General features: G+C 36.3%; 1 protein-coding gene across 7 annotated transcripts in view; it reads right to left on the bottom strand.

Annotated features, from left to right (window-relative positions):
- The window catches only part of C2CD5 (C2 calcium-dependent domain containing 5), a 135137-nt gene that overhangs the window by 70920 nt on the left and 53980 nt on the right, over positions 1-10237 (bottom strand). The window lies entirely within an intron of this gene.

Consider the following 10237-nt stretch of genomic DNA (forward strand, 5'->3'; position numbering starts at 1 on the left):
ATATATATACACATACACACACACAAGTATTTTTAAAGTATTAATTAAGGTTTATAGCCAGTGGAAGCAAGAAATCTCATACTTTCGAACGCGCAGGACTGAGGGCCAGCCGACATCTTAGGTGACATCAAGCTGGGAAAGGATCAAAGCCACCACAGATTGACACCTGCCAAAACCTCGGAGACAAAGGTGTGGACATTCGTCTTTTGTTTTTTTGTGTTTTTTTTTTTATCTGTTCACTGACTACTTGCTCTCTGCATACCTCCATTCTGGTAACTAGAGGGGATACCTAAGTGAGTGGACACCCTCCCACTCCCAGAAGGTTCTTCTATGCATGCGCACAGATTTTATCAACATTTAAAGGGACAGATTGCACTTAAAACCAAACAGCAGGGCAAAATGGCCACAGCTGGCCCTGAACTGTTTATCACTAGGAAAAAGGCCAGATGGGGGCTGGGAAGCAGGCGAGACAGACTAAAGATGAAACAGGCCAAAAATTAAATTCTGAGTTACATCAAAACAACCAACAGTGGCATATTGAAATTTCTCAGGCAGCCTTGAAGGCAAGAAGCTGAAAGAGGATATTAAAGTCATACTCATATTAGGTTACAGATGTTTTTTTTCTCTTCTCTATTTTTGAAGATTATAGACTACAGTATTCAATCTGGATTTTTTTGCTGTTGCTGTTTTTGGTCCCCTCTTTATCTTCAGAGGGCTCTTTCTCTGCCTACATTACCCAAAAAGAAATAGCAATTATTGTCATATAACCAAGTTACAATAACACCCTATAAAATCCCACAATCCAGGCAAAAACCAATACCAACTGCCATACACTAGGTAGCAGACAACACCTGTGACATTTACTCTGAGTTAAGCAATAAGAAGAGTGAAAAGGGAAGCACATCTCCTGATGCAATCTACCTGAAGGCAATCAGAAAACAAAAAAATACCAAAACACTCAATTAAGCATTAAGGCCACAATAAACTACTGAACATGCCCAAGAAGCAGAAACAGATGACCACATAAGCACATTGTCCAGAAACATGATAAACTGACTGAAACAAATGAGCTGGAGGTAGACCTACACTCCATAATAGGAGGACAGGCCTTCTAAATGCCTGAAAAGGAATTCCGAAAAATGATTAGAAAATGTATCAAAACACTTCACAAAGGAGTTGAGAAAAATAAGGAAGAAGTCAGGAAAGCATTACAGGAACAATAAAAAAAAGATAGATATATCATTGGAAATAATTCAAAACATACAGAAAAAGATTCAAATGATTAATAATAGATTATCAGAAATGGACAATACACTGAAAGGGCAAAGGAGTAGAAATGAAGAGATGGAAGCCTACTAGTGAGCTGGAAAACAAATCTCTCAATACTACTAAGATAGAAGAGGAAGAAAGAAAAAGGATAAAAAATTCTGAAGAAGGTCTAAGATTCATGTTGGATAACATAAATAAAAATAACCTAAAAATTATCAGCATTCCGCAACAGGAAGAATCACAGAAGTCCACAGAGGAGATAGTTGAAGAGCTTCAGGAAGAAAAGTTCCCTGGCATCCTGAAAAGTGAAAAGATAAGCATTCAAGAAGCTCACTGAACCCCAGGAAGGACAGACCCTAAAGGACAATCACCAAGACATATAATATCAAGCTCTCCAAAATCAAAGAAAAGGAGACAATCCTAAAGCAGCTACGAAAAAGAGAAGTGTAACATACAAAGGCAAGCAAATCAGATTACGCTCAGATCTCTCAGCAGAAACCATGTAGGCAAGAAGGCAACAGGGAGACATATATAAAACGCTGAAAGAAAAGAACTGCCAATAAAGAATCTTTTATCCAGTAAAGCTGTCAATCAAATACAATGGTGTAATCAAAACATTTCAGGATAAACAGAAGCTAAGGGATTTTGCCAAAGCCAACCCTGCTCTGCAAACATCCTAAAGGGAGTTCTGTGGAATGAGAACCAACAAGAATGGACAACAACCAGAGATTGACATACGAGGCAGCACGACCCAGAACTCAATTGACAAATAGAAGAGTCAAGAACAGAACAAAATTATAAGAACAAATTCAGATGATCTGGGAGGTAAGTCTACAGCCAAAACAATTACAATGTAAAATAAAGTAAACACATAGGAACAGAGATCCAGGTGTCGGAAGGTCAGGTAGGTTACAGGATAAATAGACTGTATTAAATGGAGGGAAAATCTAGTGGACCATAAGGTAACTTCAAAGAAAAAGAATACTTCACAACATATGAAGAAAATGAAAATCCCAACGAATAACATGGAAACATTAAAACTATGAGGAAACTGACGAGAAAGAACTCCAAAAAATACGAACTCAGCACAGGAAGACATGAAGAACAAAGAAACCAGCAGCACCACACAAACACACACACAAAAAAACTTAATGGCAGCAATTAATCCATGCCTATTGAGAACTGCACTGAATGTCAATGGATTAAATGCACCAGTTGAAAGTCCTAAAGTGGCAGAATGGTTAAGAAAACAAGAGCCTTCAATATGCTGTCTACAAGAGACACACCTTTACACGTAGAGACAAAAATAGACTAAAAGTCAAAGGACAGATTAAAAAACAATTAAGAGTGGCAATACTAATCTCTGATAAAACAAACATTAAAGCAAAAACCAGCATAATAGATAAAGGTGAACATCATCTCATGATTAAAGGGACAATTAACAAGATGACATAACGATAATTAATATCTATGCTCCCAATGAAAGAGGGCCAAAATATATAAAGCAAACTCTAATAGATTTGAAGAAAGAAATAGATGCATCTAGAATAATAGTGGGTGATTTTAATATATCTCTTTTGCAAATGGATAGAACAACCAGAAAGAAACTCGACAAAGACACAGAAGAACAACACAATCAGCCAACTGCTCTACATATATGTGAACAGAGCATTCAATGCAACGACAGCACAATACACATTTTTTCCAGTGTGCATGGAACATTCTCCAGAATAAACCAGGTGTTGGGTCACAAAACAAGCCTCCATAAATTTATAAATATCAAAATACTGCAAAGCATCTTCTCAGAACACAATATTATCAAATTAGTAATCAAGAATAGGAAGTGCAAGGAAATAAAGTCAAATACATGGAAACTGAATAAAACCCTGCTGAAAATGACTGGGTAGTATAAGGTCGCTATGGGTCAGTAACGATGCGATGGAACCTAACAACACCAACAAGTAGAAGAAATAAAAGGTGAATTCACAAAGTTCCTAGAAACAATGAGAACGAAAACACAACATACCAAAATCTTTGGGACACGGCAAAAGTAGTGCTGAGAGGACAATTCACTGCAATAAATACACACATCCAAAAAGAAGAAAGAACCAAAATTAACACATTAACACATCATCTACAACAGTTACAAACAGACCAACAGAGGGAACTTACAGTCACCAAAAGAAAAGAAATAATAAAGATTAGAACAGAAATAAATGGCATAGAAAACAGAAAAACTATAGAAAGAATCAACAGGACAAGAAGCTGGTTCTTTGAAAGGATTAATAAAATTGGTAAACCTAACAAAAGAAAAGAGGGAGAAGACATAGGTAACAGGCATTACAAACCATATGAGCGATGCCACAACAGAACCAAACAAAATCAAAAGGATAATAACAGAATACTATAAAGAGTTGTACTCCAACAAATTTAAAGACGTAGAAGATATGGAAACATTTTTAGATAAGCACGACCTACCTAAACTTACACAGAGTGAAGTAGAAAACCTGAACAGACCCGTAACAAAAGAAGAAACTGATCCCGTCTTTAAAAAAAAAACAACTCTGAACCAAAAAAGGTCCAGGTCCAGGTCCAGATGGCTTCACTGGTGAGTTCTACCAAACTTCAGGGAAGACCTGTCACTAATTCTATTCATATTATTTCAGAATATAGAAGAGGGTAGAAAACTTCCTAATACATTTTATGAAGCAAGTATAACCCTCATACCAAAACCAGGGAAGGATGTCACAAAGAAAGAAAATTATAGACTAATATCCCCCATGAACATAGATGCAAAAATTTTCAACAAGATCCAAGCCAACAGAATCTGGCAACAAATCAAAAAAATAATATATCATGACCAAGTAGGATTCATATCAGAGATGCAAGTATGGTTCAACAAGGAAAACAGTGTAATCCACCATATGAATAAGAAAAAGGAAGCGAACCACATGATCATACTGATTGATGCAAAAAAGCATGCGGCAAAATCCAACATCCATTCCTGATAAAAACACTCAACAAAGTAGGAATTGAAGGGAAATTTCTAAACATAATCAAGAGCATATATAAAAAACCAACAGTCTACATCACTCTCATTGGAGAGAAACTGAAAGCCTTCCCTCTGCAAACGGGAAGCAGACAAGGAAACCAGACAAGGATGCCCGCTGTCACCACTCCTATTCATTTTTTTTTTCCTATTCAATTTTGTTTTGCAAGTCTTAGGCAGAGCTATACGGCAAGATAGGGAAATTAAAGGCATCCAAATTGGCAAAAAGGAAATAAAACTCTATTTGCAGATGATATGATCCTATACATACAAAACCCTACAGACTCAGTAAAAAACCTACCAGACCTCATTGGAAGATTCAGCAAAGTACAAGGGTATAAGATCAACACACACAAATCAGTTAGATTCCTCTATAGTAACAATGACAACGCTGAAATGGACATTAGGAAAGCAATACCACTTACAACCAACACTTGTCTGTCAGTCTATGCTGTAGTGGCTTGTGAGTTGCTGTGATTCTGAAAGCTATGCCACCGGGGACCCTGTACAGGGTCGCTATGGGTCGGAACCGACTCGACGGCACTTAACAACAACAACAACAAGGTCACCCATGGTGGACAGGTTTCAGATGAGCTTCCAGACAAAGACAGACTAGGAAGAAAGAGTGATGAACTACTTCCAAATACTTAGTCACTGAAAAGCTTATGAATAGCAGAGAACACTGTCAGATATAGTGCTGGAAAATGAGCCTCTCAGGTTGGAAGGCACTCAAAATGCGACTGGGGAAGAGCTGCCTCCTCAAAGTAGAGTTGAGCCTGATGACACATATGGAATAAGGCCCACAGGACCTTCATTTGCTGACAGGGCACAATTCAAAATGAAGAGAAACAGCTGTAAACATCCACTGAAAATCTGAACACGGAATGTACGAAGTATGAATCTGGGAAAACTGAAATTTGTCAAAAATGGAATGCATAAGCATCGATATCTTGGGCATTAGTGAGCTGAAATGGACTGGTAACTAACCATTTTGACTCTGATGACCACATGGTTTACTATGCCGGGAATGACAAATTGAAGAGGAATGGTGTTGCATTCATTGTGAAAAAGAACATATCCAAATCAGTCATGAGGTACAATGCTGTCTGTGATAGGATAATATCCATGTACCTACAGGGAAGCCCAGTTAATACCACCATTATTCAAATTGACACACCAACCACTAGATCCAGTGAGGATGAAATAGAAGAATTCTACCAACTTCTTCAATCTGAAATTAATCAAACATGCAATCAAGATGTATTGATCATTACTGGTGATTGGAATGCAAAGGTTGGGAACAAAGAGGAAGAATCAGTAGCTGTAAATATGGCCTTAGTGATAGAAATGATGCTGGAGAACGAATGACAGAATTCTGCAAAATCAGTGATTTGTTCATTCAAATACCTTCTTTAAACAGCATAAGAGACGACTATACACATGAACCTCACCAGATGGAATACATAGAAATCAAATTGACTACATCTGTGGAAAGAGACAATGGAAAACCTCCATATCATCACTGAAAACAAGGCCAGGGGTAGACTGTGGAACAGACCATCAATTACTTATATGCAAATTCAAACTGAAGCTGAAGAACATGAAAACAAGTCCACGAGAGCCAAAATATGACCTTGAATATATCCCACCTGTATTCAAGCCTCGACTTTCACTATTGAAAGATTCTCTGGGCAAATTATTGAATGATGCAGAAAGCATCAAGAGAAGATGTAAAGAATACACAGAGTCACTGTACCAAAAGGAAATGGTTAATGTCCAACTGTTTCAAGAGGCAGCATATGATCAAGAGCCAATGATACTGAAGGAGGAAGTCCAAGGTGCATTGAAGGAATAGGCAAAGAACAAGGCACCAGGAATTGATGGAATAAAAATGGAAATCTTTCAAGTAAGTGAGGCAGCACAGGAGGCAATCACTCATCTCTGCCAAGAAATTTGGAAGACAACTATCTGGCTGATGGATAGGAAGAGATCCGTATTTGTGCCCATTCCAAAGAGAGGTAAACCAATGGAATGCGGAAATCATTGAACAATCTCTTTGTTATCCCATGTGAGTAAAGTTTTTCTAAAGGTAATACAGAAAAGGCTACAATCCTACATTGACAGAGAACTTCCAGAGGTTCAAGATGGATTCAGAACAAGGGATATCATTGCTGATGTCCGATGGATCTTGACTGAAAGCAGAGAATATCAGAAAGATGTTTACCTGTGCTTTATTGACTATGCAAAGGCTTTAGATTGTGTGGATCATGACAAGCTATGGACAACATTGCGAAGTATGAGTATTCCGGAACACTTAATTGTGCTCATGAGTAATCGGTACATGGACCAAGAGGCAGTTGTTCAAACAGAGCATGGGAACATTGAATAGTTTAAAATTAAGAAAGGTGTGTGACAAGGTTGTATTCTTTCAGCATACTTCTTCAACCTGTATGCCGAGCAAATAATCCATGAAGAAAAACGTGACATCAGTATTGGAGGAAGGCTCATTAACAACTTGCAATATCCAGATGATACAACCTTGCTTGCTGTAAGTGAAGAGGACTTAAAACATTTACTGAGAAGATCAAAGAGCACAGCCTTCGGTATGGATTCCATCTCAATGTAAAGAAAACAAAACTCCTCACTACTGGATCATTAACAACATTCTTATAATGGAGAAAAGACTTCATTTTGTCAAGGACTTCATTCTTCTTGGATCAACTATGAACACTCATGGAAGCAACAGTCGAGAAATCAAATGACGTACTGAATTAGGCAAATCTGTTGCACAAGCCCTTTTTAAAGTATTAAAGAGCAAAGCTGTCAGCTTGAGGACTAAGGTGCGCCTGACCCAAGCCATGGTATTTTCAATAGCCTCATATGCAAGTGAAAGCTGGATAGTGAATAAGGAAGACCGTAGAAGACTTGATGCTTTTGAGTTATGGTGTTGGAGGAGAATACTGAAAATGCCATGGGCTGCCAAAAGAACCAATAGATCCGTTTTGGAAGAAGTGCAGCCTGAGTGTTCCTTGGAGGCCAAGATGGCCACACTTCGTATCTCATACAGACACTCAAGAGCTTGAACAAACTCCAAATCTGATAGACCCCAGACGCAAAACACCAAGACAAAGTATTTTTTAATCAAACTTTTCAAAACCAAAGACAAGGAAAGAATCCTGAGAGCAGTTTAGGAGAAATGAAAAGTTATCTATAAATGAGAACTAGTAAGACTAAGCTCTGATTTCCAAGCAGAAACCATTCAGACAAGACAACAGAATGACATATAAAATTTGAATCATATATCCAGAAAAATCATCCATCAAATTGACAGCGAAATTAAGTCATTTTCAGAAAATTAAAAGAATTTATAAAAACCAGACCAACCTTATTAAAAATACTAAAGGGAGTTATTTGGACAGAGAACCAACAACAGCACACAATCTGAGACAAACATACACAATAATATCACCTAGACTAAACCCAGATATGGAAGTTTGCAAAGAAAAACAGAACTGTAAGGCTGAAAAAGAGAACCAGAAAGACCACTGCAACAGTAACAATAAAAACACCATAAAGTAAAAACAAGGAATAATGTAATTATAGAACTATCATATGAAGAGGAAATCAAATACATTTCAAGAATAAATAAATAAAAATAAACCTAACTATAACCCTAAAAACTACCTAAGCATTTACCTAAGGGAAAAGTTTCCCTAAAAACTAGACCAAGTCTTACTCCAAGTCCTAACTCAACCCTTACCATTAATACTAACCCTAGTACTAATCATAACCCTAATAATAAACTAAATTCTAGGCCTAGGCTAGATCTAGCCACCCACTCCTCCAAAAAAAGTTGGAAAGAGAAATACCATATGACCCAATAATCCCGTTACTTGGAATATATTCTCGAGAAGTAAGAGCCATGGCATGAGAAGATATATATGTTCATTGCGGTACTATTTACAGTAGCAAAAAGACAGAGACAAGTATCAGTGGCCATCTATAAAAGAATGGATAAACAAGTTTTGGTACACATAAACAATGGGAATATTATATAACACTGCAGAAAAACAATGAATCCACAGAATACCTCATAAAGTGGATGAAAACAGAACATTATGCAGAATGAAATTAGTTAATCACAAAAAGGACACAAATATTGCCTGAGACAATTATTGTAATAAGTCCAGAAAAGTTTTCATACTACAAGAAAAATTGTGGGTTTTTTTACCAGGGGAAGGAGGGAAGGGAAAATAGTTCACTGGTTCATGGGTAAACACGTTAACTTGAGTGATGGAGAGGCAATATACAACAACACTAGCAAGATATGTTCACTTGGAATGGGCAGCATTTACCTAAGGGAAAAATTTAGAAGGGTTGGGAAGGACAGTGGAATTAGAAACAAGAGTCACAGGAAGGAAGTGGGAGAGCTGATGTTACATAGAGGGGATTGTAATCTACTGAAATGAAACAAAGTGTTTATCTGTTGAATGTAATACTAATGATCTGCTCTGTAAACCCTCATGCAATTCACACTAAAAAGTTTAAAAGTAAAAATTTAAAAAAATATATAAGGAAAAAAATTTGATGATGAGTTCTATAACCCACAGTATTAGAGAACCCAATAACTACCATATAGATGAACAATTTCTAATATCAATAAAAAATTTATCACAATCATTTTTCTTGCTAACATGGTCAATTCTTGATTTACTGAGGTAATACAGGAAAGCAGGATCACAGAAAAGAATATGTGACTAAGTATACTTACAAAATATACCATTTTCCAGCACTATCAAGTTAATTTATTTATACTAATATCAATATCAATCTGATGTCTGAAGATGTACCAACAGTTACCAGAAAGATTCTAATGCTTCACACATACTATTATAAGAACATTAAGCTGAAAGGGTCATCCTTTATGTTCTTAATTATAGTCATCTTTTCTCTTAACATACTTAAACTGCTTTTATATTTTTTTTTAATGATGGCAAGATATACTGCTTCCTCAACCATATTTCCCCTGTCCTAATTCTGTATTTCTGTTCACATGGGGCAATGTCCCAATTATGTCATTTTGTCTCTTCTACTTCACGAGACTGCTCTATCATCTGACTAGCACATATCTAATTCTAACTATGTTTAGCCTAATAAGAGTTCAGTATCTTATATCATAAATATCAACCTGCTCTTAATATACTTTTCTCTATATAATCATTTTCTCCTTCCACTATGCCAAAATGTCCATGCTTTGAAAACTGTTCTTTTTTTTAAATTAACAAAATACATGAAAATATCACCTAGACTCAACCCAGAGATAGGCTGTAATTGGCACAGTATGTAACTGGCAAGTATGATAATCCAGCAAAACAGTTTTAATTTCTCACTAAAATTCAATTATAAAACATTACATTACATCCTTACATAGATGTAATTGGCAACTGTGATAATCCAACAGGGTATTTTTCATTTTCACACTGAAATTCGATTATAAAACATTACATTAAAAAAATATGAACTTTATTTCTAACCAATGTAGCAACCTACTAGCACAAACTTAGAAAGGAAATAGAAGCAAATTCCCTAAAGATTTATCAATTGGTATCAGTCTAGATCTGCAAAAGCTGGACCTGATCAGATCTTTTACCAGACTGAATTGAGGTAAATCTGCATGATGAATATAAATGACATCGATTATGCATTTCTTACAGCAGAATTGTATCTTGGCCTCCTAAAAATAAAAAAAAAAGTTGATAATATTGAAAAGATTATGGGATATTATCTAAAACTTTGAGTCCTTGTGTTTTTTTGTTGTTCGTTTTGTTTTACATACACAGATATATTTTATGACACAAAAAACTTAAATTTCTCTAGGCAAAATACCAGCTTCTGACTCAAACTCAAAATGGCTGCTCT

The sequence above is a fragment of the Chrysochloris asiatica genome, unplaced genomic scaffold (genome assembly GCF_000296735.1).
Source record: "Chrysochloris asiatica unplaced genomic scaffold, ChrAsi1.0 scaffold00098, whole genome shotgun sequence".
NCBI lineage: Eukaryota > Metazoa > Chordata > Mammalia > Afrosoricida > Chrysochloridae > Chrysochloris > Chrysochloris asiatica.